A 20,010-nucleotide genomic window follows, 5' to 3' on the forward strand; every position below is an offset into this window, starting at 1 on the left:
GCACACACACCCTCACCTGGCACTCAATCAGAAGCCCTCACACACACACCATGCACATGGATTACACACACATGCATGTGCACTCACCGGACAATGCCTCGTAAAATGGCAGGTCTCCCACGCCTTGGATCTATCCCTCCATGATGTAGGTGCCAGCAACATACTCATGTGGAGTGAGTTCAATGTCCTCTGCTGGACACCCACCTCCAGTCACTAGAGTAGCGACATGACTTGAGACCAGCTTTTTCTTTGCCCTGCGCTTCAGGTCATTCCAGCGCTTGTAGCAATCATTAGCTGTGCGCCTCACAAATCCAAGGGCACTTATTAAGTTCGCGATGGTCTGCCAGGGTGCCAGACGTTGTTCAGGTGTGGTCTTGAATCCTGCAGTAATCACCATTTCGCTGTCATGTGCAGACACATACTCCCCAAGTGCATCAAGTTCAGCCTGATTGAAGCTGGGCTTCCTTGGTGGGCCGGACTGTGTAGCCGTGTCTGGGACATAAGCCTGTACTGGGCGAGCACTCTTCCTCTTCCGCTTGGAAGGTGATGGGGATCCTGAGTGTCCTACGCCACTCTGGACACTAGGGGCAGGAGCCCCGGTGGACTGTGGACTAGGAGTGTGGGAATGAACACTCACCATGGGACTTGGTGCAAGCATTAGCTGAAGTGTGATGTAGTCAGGAGGAACGTCAGCAGGATGGACTGGGACCGACACTGTCCTGGCTGGGAGACTCAGAGCGGGGGTGGATGGAGCCACAGCTGCCCCTGCAGCCTCCCCACCCTGTCTACTCGGGGCAGCAGATGACATAGCTGCCCCTGATCCACGTGGCCTGGTGACACCAACGTGCACCACCACACGTGGCCTAGACCTGCTGACCAGGAAGTCAGCCATGGAGTCACCCTGTGCCAGGTCTGGTGCCACAATGGGCTGGTCCAACAAGGGCTGAGCAGGGATGGTGTCAGCCACGTTACCCTCAACCAGGGGGGGGTTGCATGGGTGTCCCTGACTGGTCACCCACACATGGGGGGCTAAGGGCACCCTGCAAGTCCCGGCCACGTCCCCTACCGTATCCACCATGGCCACCTCTTGAGGCTCGGCCACCTTTGACACCCTTACCGCGTGCTCACCTCCCAACCATGGCACTGATGTTGTTGTGCGTATGCGAGTTGCAGTAAACTATTGTCCTGGGCAATTGGGGGTCAAAAGGGTAGGGTACTAGATGGCATTCGTACCCTAGTGCTGTAGCAAGGCTCTATGTGACCCCTGGGGGAAGATAACCGGTCACGCAACGCACAGGCACCCCAAAAAAGGGAAATTTGTGCATGCAACCCCTCCTAGACCATGTGCGTGGAAAAATAAACCTGCACTACGAACACAAAAATGAACGTATGCGTGTCACACGCAGCCTAGAATGACCTCTGAAGGGGTACGCGACACACGGGGCAAGCACAGATGTTAAATACGTGCGCGACTCACTGTCTGCCTGGAAAAATAGCATGAAAAAGACGCGCGTGTGCGCGTTGGCAACACCCCCGCCAAAAGAAGAATTGTACACTGTCTGAGGAGACAGGACAACAGAAGAAGTGAACGCTGTTTGAGGAAACAGGCCCAGGAAAAAGACAAAAAGAGAAAAAGCTGTCAGAGGTAACAAGGAGTACGAACTTGGAACACCTTGAAGTAAATCGCGTGTGAACCGACAAGAAGTACAGATTTCACCCACTCGCTCTCCACGAAAATCACGTACAAGGAAATGGCGTTCTACACGTACCTTTTAAACATGCCCACACGTCCAGCGTCACTTCCGTGTGTACGCGCTAAGGCCCTATCCTCCAATTACACGAGCTGACACTCTGACGTGCAGTCATTGGACGTGTAACATGCACCCGTGTACCCGTGTACTCCAATGGGTTCGTCAGCTAGCAGTAGAAAGTTTCCACTTGCCATTTGGACTTCCTCCTCTGGAGCAAAGGCTAAGGAGACAAGCTGTACCCCTGAATGTTTACCCTTACATCTGGGATCTCCTTTCACGTGGTCAGTCGAGCCACAAACAAAGCATTTACCGAATGCTTTCTGGATTGGTGGCTTGTTCTGACCTCCTTCCGGTTTGGCACCAGAAGACACACTATTCTGCTGTGGTTTTCCCGGTGGCTTACCCTTCTGGTTTTGTTTGGGGCCCTCTTTGGAATGTGAGTTATTCGAATTCCCTTTTGAGTCTTTTTTAGGCTGTTTTCCCTCATCCTTTTTCTGAGTTGCCCCAGAATCCTTAGGAGTAGCCCTGTTGGCAACCCACAAGTCAGCAGCCTTAGCTAGTGCCCTGGAATCCAATTCCTTCGAATCAGCCAAGTGCTGTCTGAGCTCAGGAGAACAGGCATCATAAATAGACTCCAACATAAAAAGATTTCTCATACCCTCATAAGTGTTCACTTTGTAACCCTTAATCCATCCCTCTAAGTTTTTCAACCCTTCACTCACCCAGGTAGCCCAAGGGGTACCATCATTTTTTTTGAGGGTTCTAAACCTCCTAAGATACTGGGAAGGGGTCTTCCCGAATCTAGCTATCAAAGCTAGTTTCACACTTTCGTAATCCGTTTTATCCGCCTCCCCCAACTCCATTACCACATCAGTCGCAACAGGAGGGAGCCTAAAGAACAACCAGGGAAGCAACGCATTCCCGTTGATGTCCTGGAGCCCATGATTGTATTCAAACAGTTTCAACCAATCCAACACATCCAATCTCGGTTCATACATACCCACTAATTCCTTCGGCATCCGGGGTCTTTTGGGACTGGAGCTCCTAGAGGAACCAGAGGAGAGAGAAGCATTTTCGATAGACAACTTTTTCATCTCTAACTCGTGATTAAGTTCTATTTCCCTGAGTCTTAACTCAGCTTGCTTCTGCTCAGCCTGGGCATTCATCTGTCTGAACTTGAGCTCCTATTTTCGTTCAGATTGAGCCAAGAACCGTTTATATTCTAATTCGAGCTTCATTTTTTCAAGTTCAAAATAAGCAGGGTTACTTGTGGGACCTGGTATGGGCCCCGTAGGCACAGCTGGTAAGGCAGGTAGAGGAGCGGGGGAGACAGTTTCGTTAGCCTCTCCTTCCTCGTCAGCCTCTTCATCGCTATTATCAGAATTACGATTCAGATCAACACCATTACTGTCGTCTACATTCACTGGGGAGAGTGGTTCCTCTGAACCAGTACCCAGACTTTGGTTCGCCAGCAATCTCTCTATTAGTTCTAACTTCTTGCCTCTTACAGAAAGATTCTCTTGCCTACAGAGAGCTCGCAGACTCTCAGTATTTTACCTGACAAGGACTCTTGACTGTAAGTTTCCATCGTAGACATGTTTGTGAAAGTTTGCTTTTAGTGCTAGGCTTTGTGGTTAGTTATCCTACAGTGTCGAAAAGCACTCTAAACTGTATACTCGATACAAATCCCACCGCTGTACACCATTGTTAGGCGGAAACCTGTGCAGTTCCCTCTGGGACCACTGCAAAAGATTTAGGACTACAGGCGTTGGCGGTGAACCCACTTGGTAGCAGTCTGTACCACACAGATTCACTTGGTAGCTGTGGCTGAGCAGTCAGACTTCTCTCAAGAAAAGTTGGTCAGTATGTGGAGTATACAACATAGGGCAATTCTTCACGGCAAGACAAGCAAACACGCAACGAGGCTTAGTGTAAAGATATTAAGGTATTTATTTTTAACAAAATGTCTATGGAAAACACTAAAGCAAATCACGGCAAACAAATCAAACACAATTAATCTACGAAGTAGAAAACGATCAATCCCCCTAGCAAAATATTGACAACTCTAGGTTCTACCGGTACCACTTATTTTCAGACAGAGGTGTATACCTCAACCTAGATGACACTCGAATATTAGTTAGGAAGGGAGAGAAAAAGATAGGCAGGTTAGGAAGTCAACACGGTTCAATCCTACGCGGATAAAATGCAAGGCAGGAAGGCAAGAATCACAATAGATCATAAAGTTCGGAGGCCAGGCCCACTCGGAGAGAGGCAAGGCGCGATGTCCCAAAAAGTCTCTAGTGGAGATGCATTCAAGTCTTTATAGCAAATTGTTATCGGCAGATTGAACCAGTTCAGAACAAAGAATGAGCAAAGCTTGGAGTCGACCCAGCGGAACGGAGAGGATTAAGACACCTCACTCGAACCGAACGAAAGGGAAGCCAGGCGGACACGGTACCTTGTTGTGGCGGGCAGCTCCGGTGGGGGCAGTTGTTCCTGGTGGTGGATGCACGTCGCGTCTTGGCCAAGAATAGAGATGATCTCGTCGTTGAAGGAAAGTGAAGTCCGGTGCACCACCAGGGAAGAGACCAGCCGCGGAGTGCTCCGTCACAAGGCACCACCTTTTGGTCGCGGTACAGGGGTAGTGGCTATCCGGTTGCTGAGGTGCTCTGCACGGGCAATTCGACCACTGCGTCCTGAGGTGAATAAAAAGTGAAGGGTACTGGTTGTTCCCACCAGTCAGGGGAAGAAACTCTCCGGCAGGGAGATCTCCTCTGTCGTCGGGAAGTGGTGAGTCGGCTCAGCAGGGCTCCACCGGAGGTGTCGTCGTTGCAGGTTGGCTCAGCGTTACCCTTGTCGGATTCTTAGGTCCTGTGGCGACTTCTGAAGATCCAGTCCCAAAAGCCCTGCTTTTATGCAGAAAACCCCCATTCATTCAGCCTAGCTGTCAATCAACACATGCTAAGTGGTGAGCGGGAACGCTCACCACTTGGGCCAATCACTCCAGAGTGCGACCTGAGTTGGCAAGGCAACTCGGTCCAGGGTGCCTAAACCCCCTCCCACACCCCTGAGGTAACCCAGACAGAATGGCACCACCTTGGAGGGTCTCTGTACAGAGGCCCGCCAAAAGTGGGACAAAGGGCTCAACCTTTGGTTTAGGAATCACAGAGACGAACACAGACGCCATTTTAAAACCGAGTTCTGGCAGAAAATACCACTCGATAAACTTATTTAAGATAAGTAGATCGGTGGTACGTCAGAGATTAATGAGAAAAAGTATCAATCTCCAACAATGGGACGAATCCCATAGGGTTATGTTCGGGATCGAACATAACAAGTAGTTTCCACTGCCACCAGCCAAAACTCGACGAGGGGGGACGGGACAGTGCCCCCTCGAGTAACAGATCCAGGAGTAATCGAATTACCCCTACTAGTATGTCCACAATAAGATGGTTGGTACTAGTTCTGTTAGTAAATTTAGGTCTAGTAAAGCCAATGGTGACTTTACATGCCCGGATGAGACAGTAGTCAGTCCCCGGATATGGAGTCTATGGTGGGGGACCCACTAGGGCGCCCCCGTGTTACGACACGTAGGGTGCGGTGTAACACACATAGAAAAACATATGAGACCCTATGGAATAAAAGACCCCATAGCCCATCGAACACATTGACATTTCAAAGGAATTACACACATACATGTCCAAGAGTGGGAGAAAAGAGTCTCACTCTTGGCAGGATGGAAAAAAACAAACTCCAGAAATCCAGCAAAGCTGCTGGGGGACTCACTAGGTTAGGAAATTCAGCCTAAACAGAGAATTCTCCCTAACAAGCGCTAACGCTTATGTCTTTTTCCCCTTAGCGGCCGGGGTTCGGAATGCCGGAGATATGGCGCCGACCCGAAGTGAAACGTGCAGTTCCAGTAAATGAAAGGTAAGTTCTGGATGAGCGTTTGGGTAATGTCTTTGCATTCGCTCATTCAATGTCTTTGGCCCTCATTACGACCCTGGCGGAAAGTGACTGACCGGACCGCCACAGCGTAAATAGCGTTTCCGCCATTGCACGATGGAGCAAAGTGCGGCCCATTCCGACCCATTGGGCACGAGCACCACGGCATGGCGGAAGTGCAAAGTCCGCGATGGCGGAAATGACCCCAAAACGGCCCACACCGCCGCCGTACGGCGCCCTAGGTGCAATACCGCCACCCATCTCAGCGGACACCGCAGTGAGCGCCAACCGGAAAGTACGGTGACCGGAAATATACGGAAACGGAAGTAAAAACATGGGCCCGGAACGGGAAACATCCCGCCGTACACCTATAAAACCACAAAATCCACACAACCACTAAATACACCACCCTGAGACACACCCCAACCCGTCATCCACCCTAGCGAAACCAAGAAAAATGGGAAAAGCAGCGAAGAAAGCGTGCGACCGCAAGCGGCAGGTCCACTTCTCCCGTGAGGAACTCACCGTGCTAACAGAGACCCTCCAGGAGAATGCCGCCGCCGTCTTCTCCACGCAAATGACCAGGACGGCACTTGCGAACAAGAAGGCCATATGGGCTCTGGTGGCATAGCGGGTAAGTGCGGTGGGGACCGCACCCCGCACCCCACAGCAATGCAGAAAGCGATGGGACGACCTGCGGATACGCGTCCGTAGCATACTTTCTGCCAACCGCAACATTGCCACAGCCACCGGGGGAGGATCGGAATCACCCATCAAGTTGACCCCCTGGGAAGAAATCTGTGCCTCCACCATTGGAATGGAGAGTATAGAGGGAGTCGGAGGGATGGAGAAAGGAGTGCAGACATCCGAAGAATCAGGTAGGTGGCCCAAATAAAACAATGCCAAATCCACAATGTCCAATCATGTGAAGTACCATGTGTCCACATAGTGCAACAGAAACACATGGCCAGGAGGACGTCCACACACATTGGCCTGATAGCGCACTTTAAAACACACAATAAATACATAAATAATTAAAAACCCCAAAAACACCCACTACACGTGCAGCAGGCACACCCTAACTGCAGGCTGCCAAACAACTGCACCCTCACTCCACACACAAATGAAACCACCTCCAAGGCCCCGACCCAAATCACCCTCAGGTACCACCCCAATGCATGTGATACAATGCCATTCCAATTCCCACAGACCCATTAATAACCCTCGCCCTCCTTTACTCAACCACAGGGTCCGATCCAAACGACGAGCTTCAGGACACCCCTACCAGCACACCTGCAAAGAGGGCCAAGACCAACGGCCAAAGACCCTCCACCTCAGCTGCACGCATCAAGACACGGCAGCAGCAAAAATCAGGTGGCAGCACAGAGGAGGGAACATCAACAGGCACCCCAGCAGCCAGCATGCCCACAACAGCAGCACCACAGGTCCCCCCAATGGATGCCACAGAAGGCACTGCCTCTGGTGGCAGCAGCACCATAGGTGACACCCCATTGATGGCAGCATGCTCCGACACAGAAGACGGGGATGTCGAAGTCAGATCCATCCATGACCTGTCCCAATCCCCCTGTCTGTCCCATCCCGTACAACATGAGGATACCACGCAGGGGCACCCACAAGACGACGACTGGCCATCCCCCACAAGCCCTGTGGCAGGGCAACATGAGGCGAACAGCCCCTCTGTGACACCACCGCAAATGGCCATGGCCCAGCAGAGGCAACAGTCCCTCGACCAGTTAATCGTGCAACAGCAGCAACTGGCCACGCTCCTCAAGGACCATGCCGATGAATGTGGGGGCACTAAGGCAGACATAGAAACATCAACTGAGACACTTAGGGCAGAAATGGAGAGAAGTACAGAGACACTAAGGGCACAAATGGAGAGTAGCACCGAGAGCCTGAGAGTCCAAATGGAGAGAAGCACCGAGAGCCTGAGGGGGGAACTGCATGCGACGTCCAAAGACGTATGTGCCGAACTTGCCGCAGTGCGCCGTGTGCTCACTGAGCTCTCACAAACCCTTAGGGACATGCATGGACGTGAGCAGGCAGAGACATCATCCGTTGCAAGTTCCGTCCAGGGCAGCCCCCAACGTAGATCTGGGAGGAACCTGCGCTCCACAGGCAGGGGTGCCCCTGATACCCGCAGAGGGGGCTTGCAATAGCGACTGCCCACTGACAATGAGCATCTTTGGACACTGGTGTTCGGGGGGGAGGTAGGAGGGTGGAGGGGGTGTGTTGGGCTCACTTGGGTGGCGGGTCGATAGGGTGTTCAACATGATATCACATATGCCATAAACAATGCACGATCAACCAATGAGATGTGTGGACAATGATCTTTGTGTACTAGGCCATCATAGGCGTACAGTCCATATTGTGCATGTACCAGACACACACAGTGGCACGAGTACCGTGTCCATGTATCAGCCACCAGGCGTGAGTGCTAGAAGCATGCATCAATGAGATGCTGACGAATGTCACGGCCCTCCTGTGCCTCGCAGACTCCTTGAGGTGCTGCCACATCCCCACCCTCATCATGACCATCCTCAGGTGCTTGCAGTTCTGCGTCAGGGGGCATGGGCACATTTCTACGTACGCACATGTTGTGGAGCATGACACATGCCATCACCATCTTTGCAACCTTCTCATGGCGGTACAGGAGTGCCCCGCCAGACCTGCTGAGGCAGCGGAAACGAGTCTTCAGTAGGCCGAATGCCTGTTCTATGACTACACGGGTACGTGAGTGGGCATGGTTGTAGTCCTCCTCATGCTGGTCCCGTGGGTTCCGGACTGGTGTGAGGAGCCATCTCTTCAGTGGATATCCAGCATCACCTGTATGTGGACGATAAACGTATAATGTGGAATGCCATTGCTACGTACGCACACACACCCCCCCCCCTTCCTGCCAGGTCATTGCCGAATCACATACCCCACATCATCATGCATGAAATGAGACTCACCGAGTAGCCAGGAGCTGTTCCCTGCGTGTCGCTCCATGTAGCGTGGTATTGTAGAGTTCCTCAAGACCATAGAATCATGGGTTGATCCAGGGAATCGGGCACAACAATGTGTAATGATCCTGTTGGAGTCACACACCATTTGTACATTCAGAGAATGAAATTGTTTTCGGTTGCGGTACTGGGCCTCCATGGCATGTGGGACGACCAATTCCACATGGGTGCAGTCGATGGCACCAATGCAACCCGGTATGCCTGCAAGTGCATGGAATCCCACTTTTGTGTTGGTAATTTCCTGCTCCGAGCGTGGTAGAGAGATGTAGTCGTCTGCGTGCTGCAGGAGGGCATCGAGCACTTGCAATAGTGTCCGTGAGAAAAGTGGCTGAGAAATGCCATGCAACTGTCCGACTGTGTGCTGGTAGGTGCCTGTGGCCAGGAAGTGGAGTACAGACACCACCTTCAGTAGGGGTGGGATGGCGGTTAGGCTGTCTATCATGCTGACAAGGTCAGCCTGTGTCATGTCCACGATGGCGGCTATGGTGTCCCGGTCCAAACGGTAGAGGGTGTGGATCTGCTCATCAGTGAGGTTGAACGGATGTGCTCGGAGGCGTGGGATTGCGGGCTGCCTGCGTGGTGGTAGTGGCTGTGCTGGCGGCCCTTGCTGGCCCTGCCTTGCCCTCCTCCTCCTCCTGCGTCTCCTCCGTGCGGCCGGTTGTAGTTGGTGTTCGTCTTCTTCTTGGAGTTGGAGTACTTGCAGTGCTATCAGGTCCCCCAGGGCCAACATCGCGAGTCCTGCCGGTAGCATTTCGGAGGGGGTGTGGTTGTGGGAGGAGACTGGGTGTGCAATTTATGTGTTTTCAGGCTGTATGGCCTCCACCTGTGGTGATTCATTCCACCTGTGCAAGCTGCTCTCCCCTTTGGCCGAGCACGTCCCGCACACAACGCTGCACTTCGACGCATGGCATCTTGCAATTGCAATCATGTATTTGTACCCGATGGCCGTGTAACATTGGTTGATATGTTCATTCGGCTATGGTCCCATTGTTTCACATGCAATCTTTGCAGTCGCGAACAGACTTGTGAGGGGTCAGTGGAACGTAGTACTCGAGTGACGGTGGGCCCTCATGCATCACTGTACCGAGTTGCAACGAGGGGCGGGGCGTCCCATTTGTGAGTGAAGGCAGTTGCCATTTTCACACACAGCCGCACTAGATGGATTAATTTGTGATTTCAAGCGGCCACAGATGCCTTTTCGACGTGATGTTGCAAATGAGGAATTCGAAGGGCGGCGCTTTCGGTTATCAGCTAGCGGCGAGGAGATGCCCACAGGTCTGACTGCAAATATAACGTTCTATTGTTCAATGTCCTTGGGACAGGGGCCATGGCGAGGATGCAATGATTGATATGAATAGTTTGGGATGCGCAATAGCGACGTGGTCGATGTGGCCGGACGTTCCCAAATACATGTTACTTCACAACACTGGAATTACGGGCTGGGGCAGAGTGGATTTTGCAGGCTGCATAACGTACAGACTCAATGGATATTTCTAATGTTATGTGAGTAAATATTCAGGCGTTTTTATCCCGGGATGAGGGAATGATGAATGGATGCATGGACAGATGATTTGATACAGAGTTTGCCATGTACAGGGCTTCTTGGAATCTGTCCGCCTCCCCTGCGCTATGTGATGCAGGGCTGCCATAGTGGGACCATCGTCTATCTGGCCTTGTTGAGCCCTCCCTGTCTCGACGCGCCCTCAGACACTTGTGTCCATGCACGTTACCAATCCCATCTGATGGATTCTGTTTTCACAGACGCATGCACAGGTACACTCGTGTGTGATGGTGTTTACACCTCGATATAGATAGTTATGAGTCGCAAGTGGTTTTGGGGTGGTGATGATCCTTTGGAGTGGGCTAGCATGCATATGGCTGTGGATTTAGTGTGATCATTGAAGTGAGTTGTTCGAATGTAGTTCTGATGGCCATTCTGTTCTTTTTCTTTTCTTTTGGTTGACAGGTATCTCCTCCCCTTTTGCCACTGCCATCTGTATGCCACTCCTGCAGATGTCTTTTACTCCCGACACCTGCTGCTTCGTGTTAATCAGTGGAGCAGCATTACGATCTTATGGGACGATCGCCAATGGGCCACATGCCCTTACGCAGTACTAGTGGCTCGGAGCAACATTTCGGCCTTTCAGCTGGACTAGTGCCTCCCCATTGGGACGGCCCTGCGGTTCTGTGCGCTTCCATGTTGCCTTTTCGTACGTGAATGTGGCTCTGTGTGCCATGAAGGAACAGGGCGTCACACAAGAAGTAGCTGGTCATTTCTTGCGGATGCAGCCCACAATGGTGAAATGTGTTTTGGAGTTCATGGCCTAATGGCTGTATAGGCTTGGTGATTTTGTTGTGCATTAAATTTCTATTCTGATATGGGCCGTGTAGCGTTCTTCTTTGCAAGTGATGTGGCATGTTCCTATTTGGGGAGCGATGTATTGTGAGGAGATCTGCATTGGGTTCCAGCTTCGGAGTATAGTTGCGTGGTACTGTGCTGGGCGCGTTTGCCTACGAAGCCCAGTGAGGTCAGGGATGAGGGCTGCCAATATGACTGTTTGAATGATGTCATGCTCAGGGGCGGGGGATTAGGTTTTGTGTAACAGATGCCGGTCAGCCAGGTGGACTGGTGGAATGATGTGATTTTCGGAATGTTGCTGGTCACAGGTGCCTGTGTTTGCGTGCGTTTCTTGGTGGGGGACTGTGGTCATGTCCATTGGAATGGCTTCTGTATTCGTGCCATCTGTGCCCTGCAGCTCCCATTGGCCACTCTTGTGATTCATTTGTTCGTTGGCATGCATGGGTGACTTGTACATTTCACTGGTTGCATTGTGACTTCATTGCACCTACGGGGAGTTGTACTATGTGGGCAGGGAGCGGTGTACAGGCACTCAGTTGGGCCGTTTACGGTTAATTCGCGATGCCGTACTTCTCGCCATGGCGGAATGGTACTTTCCGCCGTGCTTGATGGCGTTAGGTACATGTCCGCTAGGGTCGGAATTCGCGTACCCTTGCGCCATGGTGGTTTTTACGGTTTGGCATGGCGCGCGCGCGCGTACTTGGTGCAGTTAGCGTTGGCGTTCACTACGGTGTCGCTAATGGCATCGTACTTTGCGGTGACGGGTCATAGTCGCACCGAGCGCTATTCGATGGCGGTATTGCATTTCCGCCATCGTTTTTCGATTTCCGCCAGGGTCGTAATGAGGGCCTTTGTCTTTTTTCCCCACAGGGGCCTTGGTCCGGAATGCCAGGAAGCGGCAGGACCCGAAATGAAATGGGAATGACCCAACAGGTAAGTCTTAGAAGGAAACTGAGCTTTTCCTATTCCCTTCCTTCTCTCACCTTGTGTTCTTGTCTTTTTCTCTCTAGGCTCTGGGAAGTGGCTGCGGATCCGGATGATCGCTGCTGAAGATGGAGGTGCCCAGGAAAGGTGAGTGAAATGCAGCGCTGCAGCGATCGAAGCGAAATGCTTTTAAAAATGATGTCTTTCCTTTCAGGATCGTCGGTGTGATGTCTCCGTGATGCAGCTTTAGCAGGTAAGGTCTTCTTTCTCCCCAATTCTCTCTTATCTCCCTTTGCAGGTGACCCAGGATGCTGAGAGGTGTGGCTGAAGTCCAGATGCAGGAGCTGACACGGTGAGCGTCCAGCTGCGAGGAGCAGAACAACGCGAAGCGTGAGTTGCTGATCGGGCGTGGTTGAAATAGCTTTGGAAGAAGTTCCAGGTATGTATCCTTCCACCGATCAGGTATGTATCCTTCCCCGACCACACCCAGGTGGAAAGTAGTCCCACAGGTAAAGTAGTTCCATTCAGGCCTCAAGAGGGCCTGGATGTAGCAGCATGGTCTGCATCAGGTAAGTGCACATTAAAACACTTGAACACATATCTAGCTTTATGAGAATGGCGCCTAAGGCGCCAGGACAGGGGTGCTACATGAGCCTGGCGCCTAAGGCGCCAGGACTGTGTCCAAAGGGCCCCAGCTTGGGCCCGCTGGCACTTCCCTGGGGGGAATGATGCCTGCATCTGGGGTTGCTGGGTCGGACCTGGCTCCTTGGAGGTAGGCATCATGACAACCACCCAGCAGTCAGGGGCACCCTCCACCAGGCCCCCACTCATGTTTCCCACCCCCCAGCAGTCAGGGGCACCCTCCACCAGGCTCCCACTCATGTCTTCCACCCCCCACCCCCCAGCAGTCAGGGGCACCCTCCACCAGGCAACCACTCATGTCTCCCTGCACCCCCACCCCCCAGCATCCAGGGTCACCCTCCACTAGGCCCACACTCATGTCTCCCAGCACCCCCACCCACCAGCAGTCAGGGGCACCCTCCACCAGGCCCCCACTCATGTCTCCCACCCCCCAGCAGTCAGGGGCACCATCCACCATGCCCCCACTCATGTCTCCCTGCACCCCCACCCCCCCAGCATCCAGGGGCACCCTCCACCAGGCCCCCACACATATCCAACTCATGTCTCCCTGCACCCCCACCCCCCAGCACTGTGGGGCACCCTCCACCAGGCCCCACTTATGTCTCCCACCCCCCCACCCCCCAGCAGTCAGGGGCACCCTCCACCAGGCCCCCACTCATGTCTCCCAGCACCCCACCCCCCAGCAGACAGGGGCACCCTCCACCAGGCCCCCACACATGTCTCCCACCCCCCGACCCCTCAGCAGTCAGGGGCACCCTCCACCAGGCAACCACTCATGTCTCCCTGCACCCCACCCCCCAGCATCCAGGGTCACCCTCCACTAGGCCCACACTCATGTCTCCCAGCACCCCCACCCCCCAGCAGTCAGGGGCACCCTCCACCAGGCCCCCACTCATGTCTCCCACCCCCCAGCAGTCAGGGGCACCCTCCACCAGGCCCCCACTCATGTCTCCCTGCACCCTCACCCCCCCAGCATCCAGGGGCACCCTCCACCAGGCCCCCACACATATCCAACTATTGTCTCCCTGCACCCCCACCCCCCAGCACTGTGGGGCACCCTCCACCAGGCCCCACTCATGTCTAACACCCCACACCCCCCAGCAGTCAGGGGCACCCTCCACCAGGCCCCCACTCATGTCTCCCAGCACCCCCACCCCCCAGCAGACAGGGGCACCCTCCACCAGGCCCCCACACATGTCTCCCACCCCCGACCCCTCAGCAGTCAGGGGCACCCTCCACCAGGCAACCACTCATGTCTCCCTGCACCCCCACCCCCCAGCATCCAGGGGCACCCTCCACCAGGCCCCCACTCATGTCTACCAGCACCCCCACCCCCAAGCAGTCAGGGGCATCCTCTACCAGGCCCGCACTCATGTCTCCTTGCACCCCCACACCCAGCAGTCAGGGGCACCCTCCACCAGGCACCCACCCCTGTCTCCCACCCCCCCACCACCCAGCAGTCAGGGGCACCCTCCACCAGGCCCCCATTCATGTCTGCCACCCCCCACCCCCAGCAGTCAGGGGCACCCTCCACCAGGCCCCCACTCATGTCTCCCAGCACCCCCACCCCCCAGCAGACAGGGGCACCCTCCACCAGGCCCCCACTCATGTCTCCCACCCCCCCAACCCCCAGCAGTTAGGGGCACCCTCCACGAGGCCCCCACTCATTTCTCCGTGCACCCCCAGCCCCCAGCATCCAGGGGCACCCTCCACCAGGCCCCGACTCATGTCCAACTCATGTCTCCCTGCACCCCCAACCCCCAGCAATGTGGGGCACCCTCCACCAGGCCCCCACTCATGTATCCCACCCCCCCACCCCCCAGCACTGTGGGGCACCCTCCACCAGGCCCCCACTCATGACTCCCACCCCCCCACCCCCAAGCAGTCAGGGGCACCCTCCACCAGGCCCCCACTCATGTCTCCCATCCCGTCCACCCCCCAGCAGTCAGGGGCACCCTCCACCAGGCAACCACTCATATCTCCCTGCACCCCCACCCTCCAGCAGTCAGGGGCACCCTCCACCAGGCCCCCACGCATGTCTCCCTGCACCCCCACCACCCAGCAGTCAGGAGCACCCTCCAGCAGGCCCCCACTGATGTCTCCCACCCCCCAGCAGTCAGGGGCACCCTCCACCAGGCCCCCACTCATGTCTTCCAACCCCCAACCCCCAGCAGTCAGGGGCACCCTCCACCAGGCAACCACTCATGTCTCCCTGCCCCCCCACCCCCCAGCATCCAGGGTCACCCTCCACCAGGCCCCCACTCATGTCTCCCAGCACCCCCACCCCCCAGCAGTCAGGGCACCCTCCACCAGGCCCCCACTCATGTCTCCCTGCACCCCCAACCCCCAGCAGTCAGGGGCACCCTCCACCAGGCCCCCACTCATGTCTCCCACCCCCCAGCAGTCAGGGGCACCCTCCACCAGGCCCCCACTCATGTCTCCCTGCACCCCCACCCCCCTAGCATCCAGGGACAACCTCCACCAGGCCCCCACTCATGTCCAACTCATGTCTCCCTGCACCCCCACCCCCCAGCACTGTGGGGCACCCTCCACCAGGCCCCACTAATGTCTCCCACTCCCCCACCCCCCAGCAGTCAGGGGCACCCTCCACCAGCCCCCCACTCATGTCTCCCAGCACCCCCACCCCCCAGCAGACAGGGGCACCCTCCACCAGGCCCCCACACATGTCGACCAACCCCCCACCCCTCAGCAGTCAGGGGCACCCTCCACCAGGCAACCACTCATGTCTCCCTGCACCCCCACCTCCCAGCATCCAGGGGCACCCTCCACCAGGCCCCCACTCATGTCTCCCAGCACCCCCACCCCACAGCAGTCAGGGGCATCCTCTACCAGGCCCCCACTCATGTCTCCTTGCACCCCCACCCCCCAGCAGTCAGTGGCACCCTCCACAAGGCCCCCACTCATGTCCCCCACCCCCCACCACCCAGCAGTCAGGGGCACCCTCCACCAGGCCCCCACTCATGTCTCCCAGCACCACCACCCCCCAGCAGACAGGGGCACCCTCCACCAGGCCCCCACTCATGTCTCCCACCCCCCAACCCCCAGCAGTCAGGGGCACCCTCCACCAGGCCCCCACTCATTTCTCCGTGCACCCCCACCCCCCAGCATCCAGGGGCACCCTCCACCAGGCCCCGACTCATGTCCAACTCATGTCTCCCTACACCCCCACCCCCCAGCAATGTGGGGCACCCTCCACCAGGCCCCCACTCATGTCCAACTCATGTCCCCCTGCACCCCCACCCCCCAGCACTGTGGGGCACCCTCCACCAGACCCCCACTCATGTCTCCCACCCCCCCACCCCCCAGCAGTCAGGGGCACCCTCCACCAGGCAACCACTCATGTCTCCCTGCACCCCCACCCCCCAGCATCCAGGGGCACGCTCCACCAGGTCCCCACTCATGTCTCCCAGCACCCTCACCCGCCCAGCAGTCAGGGGCATCCTCCACCAGGCCCCCACTCCTGTCTCCCACCCACCCACCACCCAGCAGTCAGGGGTACCCTCACCAGGCCCCCACTCATGTCTGCCACCCCCCCCACCCCCAGCAGTCAGGGGCACCCTCCACCAGGCCCCCACTCATGTCTCCCAGCACCCCCACCCCCCAGCAGACAGGGGCACCCTCCACCAGGCCCCCACTCATGTCTCCCACCCCCCCAACCCCTAGCAGTTAGGGGCACCCTCCACCAGGCCCCCACTCATTTCTCCGTGCACCCCCACCCCCCAGCATCCAGGGGCACCCTACACCAGGCCCCGACTCATGTCCAACTCATGTCTTCCTGCACCCCCACCCCCCAGCAATGTGGGGCACCCTCCACCAGGCCCTCACTCATGTCTCCCACCCCCCCACCCCCCAGCAGTCAGGGGCACCCTCCACCAAGCCCCCACTCATGTCCAACTCATGTCCCCCTGCACCCCCCACCCCCCAGCACTGTGGGGCACCCTCCACCAGACCCCCACTCATGTCTCCCACCCTCCCACCCCCCAGCAGTCAGGGGCACCCTCCACCAGGCAACCACTCATGTCTCCCTGCACCCCCACTCCCCAGCATCCAGGGGCACGCTCCACCAGGCCCCCACTCATGTCTCCCTGCACCCTCACCCCCCAGCAGTCATGGGTACCCTCCACCAGGCCCCCACTCATGTCTCCCATCCCCCCACCCCCCAGCAGTCAGGGGCACCCTCTACCAGGCCTCCACTCATGTCTCACAGCACCCCCACCCCCCAGCAGTCAGGGGCACCCTCCACCAGGCCCCCACTCATGTCTCCCCCCCATCAGTCAGGGGCACCCTCCACCAGGCCCCCACTCATGTCTCCCACCCCCCCACTCCCCAGCAGTCAGGGGCACCCTCCACCAGGCCCCCACTCATGTCCAATTCATGTCCCCCTGCACCCCCACCCCCCAGCACTGTGGGGCACCTCCACCAGGCCCCCACTCATGTCCAACTCATGTCCCCCTGCACCCCCACCCCCAGCACTGTGGGGCACCCTCCACCAGGCCCCCACTCATGTCCAGCTCATGTCCCCCTGCACCCCCACCCCCCAGCACTGTGGGGCACCCTCCACCAGGCCCCCACTCATGTCTCCCAGCACCCCCACCCCCCAGCAGTCAGGGGCACCCTCCACCAGGCCCCCACTCATGTCTCCCATCCCCCCAGCAGTCAGGGGCACCCTCCACCAGGCCCCCACTCATGTCTCCCAGCACCCCCACCCCCCAGCAGTCAGGGGCACCCTCCACCAGGCCCCCACTCATGTCCAACTCATGTCCCCCTGCACCCCCACCCCCCAGCACTGTGGGGCACCCTCCACCAGGCCCCCACTCATGTCCAACTCATGTCCCCCTGCACCCCCACCCCCAGCACTGTGGGGCACCCTCCACCCGGCCCCCACTCATGTCTCCCATCCCCCCACCCCCCAGCAGTCAGGGGTACCCTCCACCAGGCCCCCACTCATGTCTCCCAGCACCCCCACCCCCCAGCAGTCAGGGGCACCCTCCACCAGGCCCCCACTCATGTCTCCCTGCACCCCCACCCCCCAGCATCCAGGGGCACCCTCCACCAGGCCCCCACTCATGTCTCCCAGCACCCCCACCCCCCAGCAGTCAGGGGCATCCTCTACCAGGCCCCCACTCATGTCTCCTTGCACCCCCACCCCCCAGCAGTCAGTGGCACCCTCCACCAGGCCCCCACTCATGTCCCCCACCCCCCACCACCCAGCAGTCAGGGGCACCCTCCACCGGGCCCCGACTCATGTCTGCCACCCCCTCCACCCCCAGCAGTCAGGGGCACCCTCCACCAGGCCCCCACTCATGTCTCCCAGCACCCCCACCCCCCAGCAGACAGGGGCACCCTCCACCAGGCCCCCACTCATGTCTCCCACCCCCCAACCCCCAGCAGTCAGGGGCACCCTCCACCAGGCCCCCACTCATTTCTCCGTGCACCCCCACCCCCCAGCATCCAGGGGCACCCTCCACCAGGCCCCGACTCATGTCCAACTCATGTCTCCCTACACCCCCACCCCGCAGCAATGTGGGGCACCCTCCACCAGGCCCCCACTCATGTCCAACTCATGTCCCCCTGCACCCCCACCCCCCAGCACTGTGGGGCACCCTCCACCAGACCCCCACTCATGTCTCCCACCCCCCCACCCCCCAGCAGTCAGGGGCACCCTCCACCAGGCAACCACTCATGTCTCCCTGCACCCCCACCCCCCAGCATCCAGGGGCACGCTCCACCAGGTCCCCACTCATGTCTCCCAGCACCCTCACCCGCCCAGCAGTCAGGGGCATCCTCCACCAGGCCCCCACTCCTGTCTCCCACCCACCCACCACCCAGCAGTCAGGGGTACCCTCACCAGGCCCCCACTCATGTCTGCCACCCCCCCCCCACCCCCAGCAGTCAGGGGCACCCTCCACCAGGCCCCCACTCATGTCTCCCAGCACCCCCACCCCCCAGCAGACAGGGGCACCCTCCACCATGCCCCCACTCATGTTTCCCACCCCCCAACCCCCAGCAGTTAGGGGCACCCTCCACCAGGCCCCCACTCATTTCTCCGTGCACCCCCACCCCCCAGCATCCAGGGGCACCCTACACCAGGCCCCGACTCATGTCCAACTCATGTCTTCCTGCACCCCCACCCCCCAGCAATGTGGGGCACCCTCCACCAGGCCCTCACTCATGTCTCCCACCCCCCCACCCCCCAGCAGTCAGGGGCACCCTCCACCAAGCCCCCACTCATGTCCAACTCATGTCCCCCTGCACCCCCCACCCCCCAGCACTGTGGGGCACCCTCCACCAGACCCCCACTCATGTCTCCCACCCTCCCACCCCCCAGCAGTCAGGGGCACCCTCCACCAGGCAACCACTCATGTCTCCCTGCACCCCCACCCCCCAGCATCCAGGGGCACGCTCCACCAGGCCCCCACTCATGTCTCCCTGCACCCTCACCCCCCAGCAGTCATGGGTACCCTCCACCAGGCCCCCACTCATGTCTCCCATCCCCCCACCCCCCAGCAGTCAGGGGCACCCTCTACCAGGCCTCCACTCATGTCTCACAGCACCCCCACCCCCCAGCAGTCAGGGGCACCCTCCACCAGGCCCCCACTCATGTCTCCCCCCCCCATCAGTCAGGGGCACCCTCCACCAGGCCCCCACTCATGTCTCCCACCCCCCCACTCCCCAGCAGTCAGGGGCACCCTCCACCAGGCCCCCACTCATGTCCAATTCATGTCCCCCTGCACCCCCACCCCCCAGCACTGTGGGGCACCTCCACCAGGCCCCCACTCATGTCCAACTCATGTCCCCCTGCACCCCCACCCCCAGCACTGTGGGGCACCCTCCACCAGGCCCCCACTCATGTCCAGCTCATGTCCCCCTGCACCCCCACCCCCCAGCACTGTGGGGCACCCTCCACCAGGCCCCCACTCATGTCTCCCAGCACCCCCACCCCCCAGCAGTCAGGGGCACCCTCCACCAGGCCCCCACTCATGTCTCCCATCCCCCCAGCAGTCAGGGGCACCCTCCACCAGGCCCCCACTCATGTCTCCCAGCACCCCCACCCCCCAGCAGTCAGGGGCACCCTCCACCAGGCCCCCACTCATGTCCAACTCATGTCCCCCTGCACCCCCACCCCCCAGCACTGTGGGGCACCCTCCACCAGGCCCCCACTCATGTCCAACTCATGTCCCCTGCACCCCCACCCCCAGCACTGTGGGGCACCCTCCACCCGGCCCCCACTCATGTCTCCCATCCCCCCACCCCCCAGCAGTCAGGGGTACCCTCCACCAGGCCCCCACTCATGTCTCCCAGCACCCCCACCCCCCAGCAGTCAGGGGCACCCTCCACCAGG

Source organism: Ambystoma mexicanum, chromosome 12, assembly GCF_040938575.1.
Source record: "Ambystoma mexicanum isolate Mex_15411 chromosome 12, UKY_AmexF1_1, whole genome shotgun sequence".
Lineage (NCBI taxonomy): Eukaryota > Metazoa > Chordata > Amphibia > Caudata > Ambystomatidae > Ambystoma > Ambystoma mexicanum.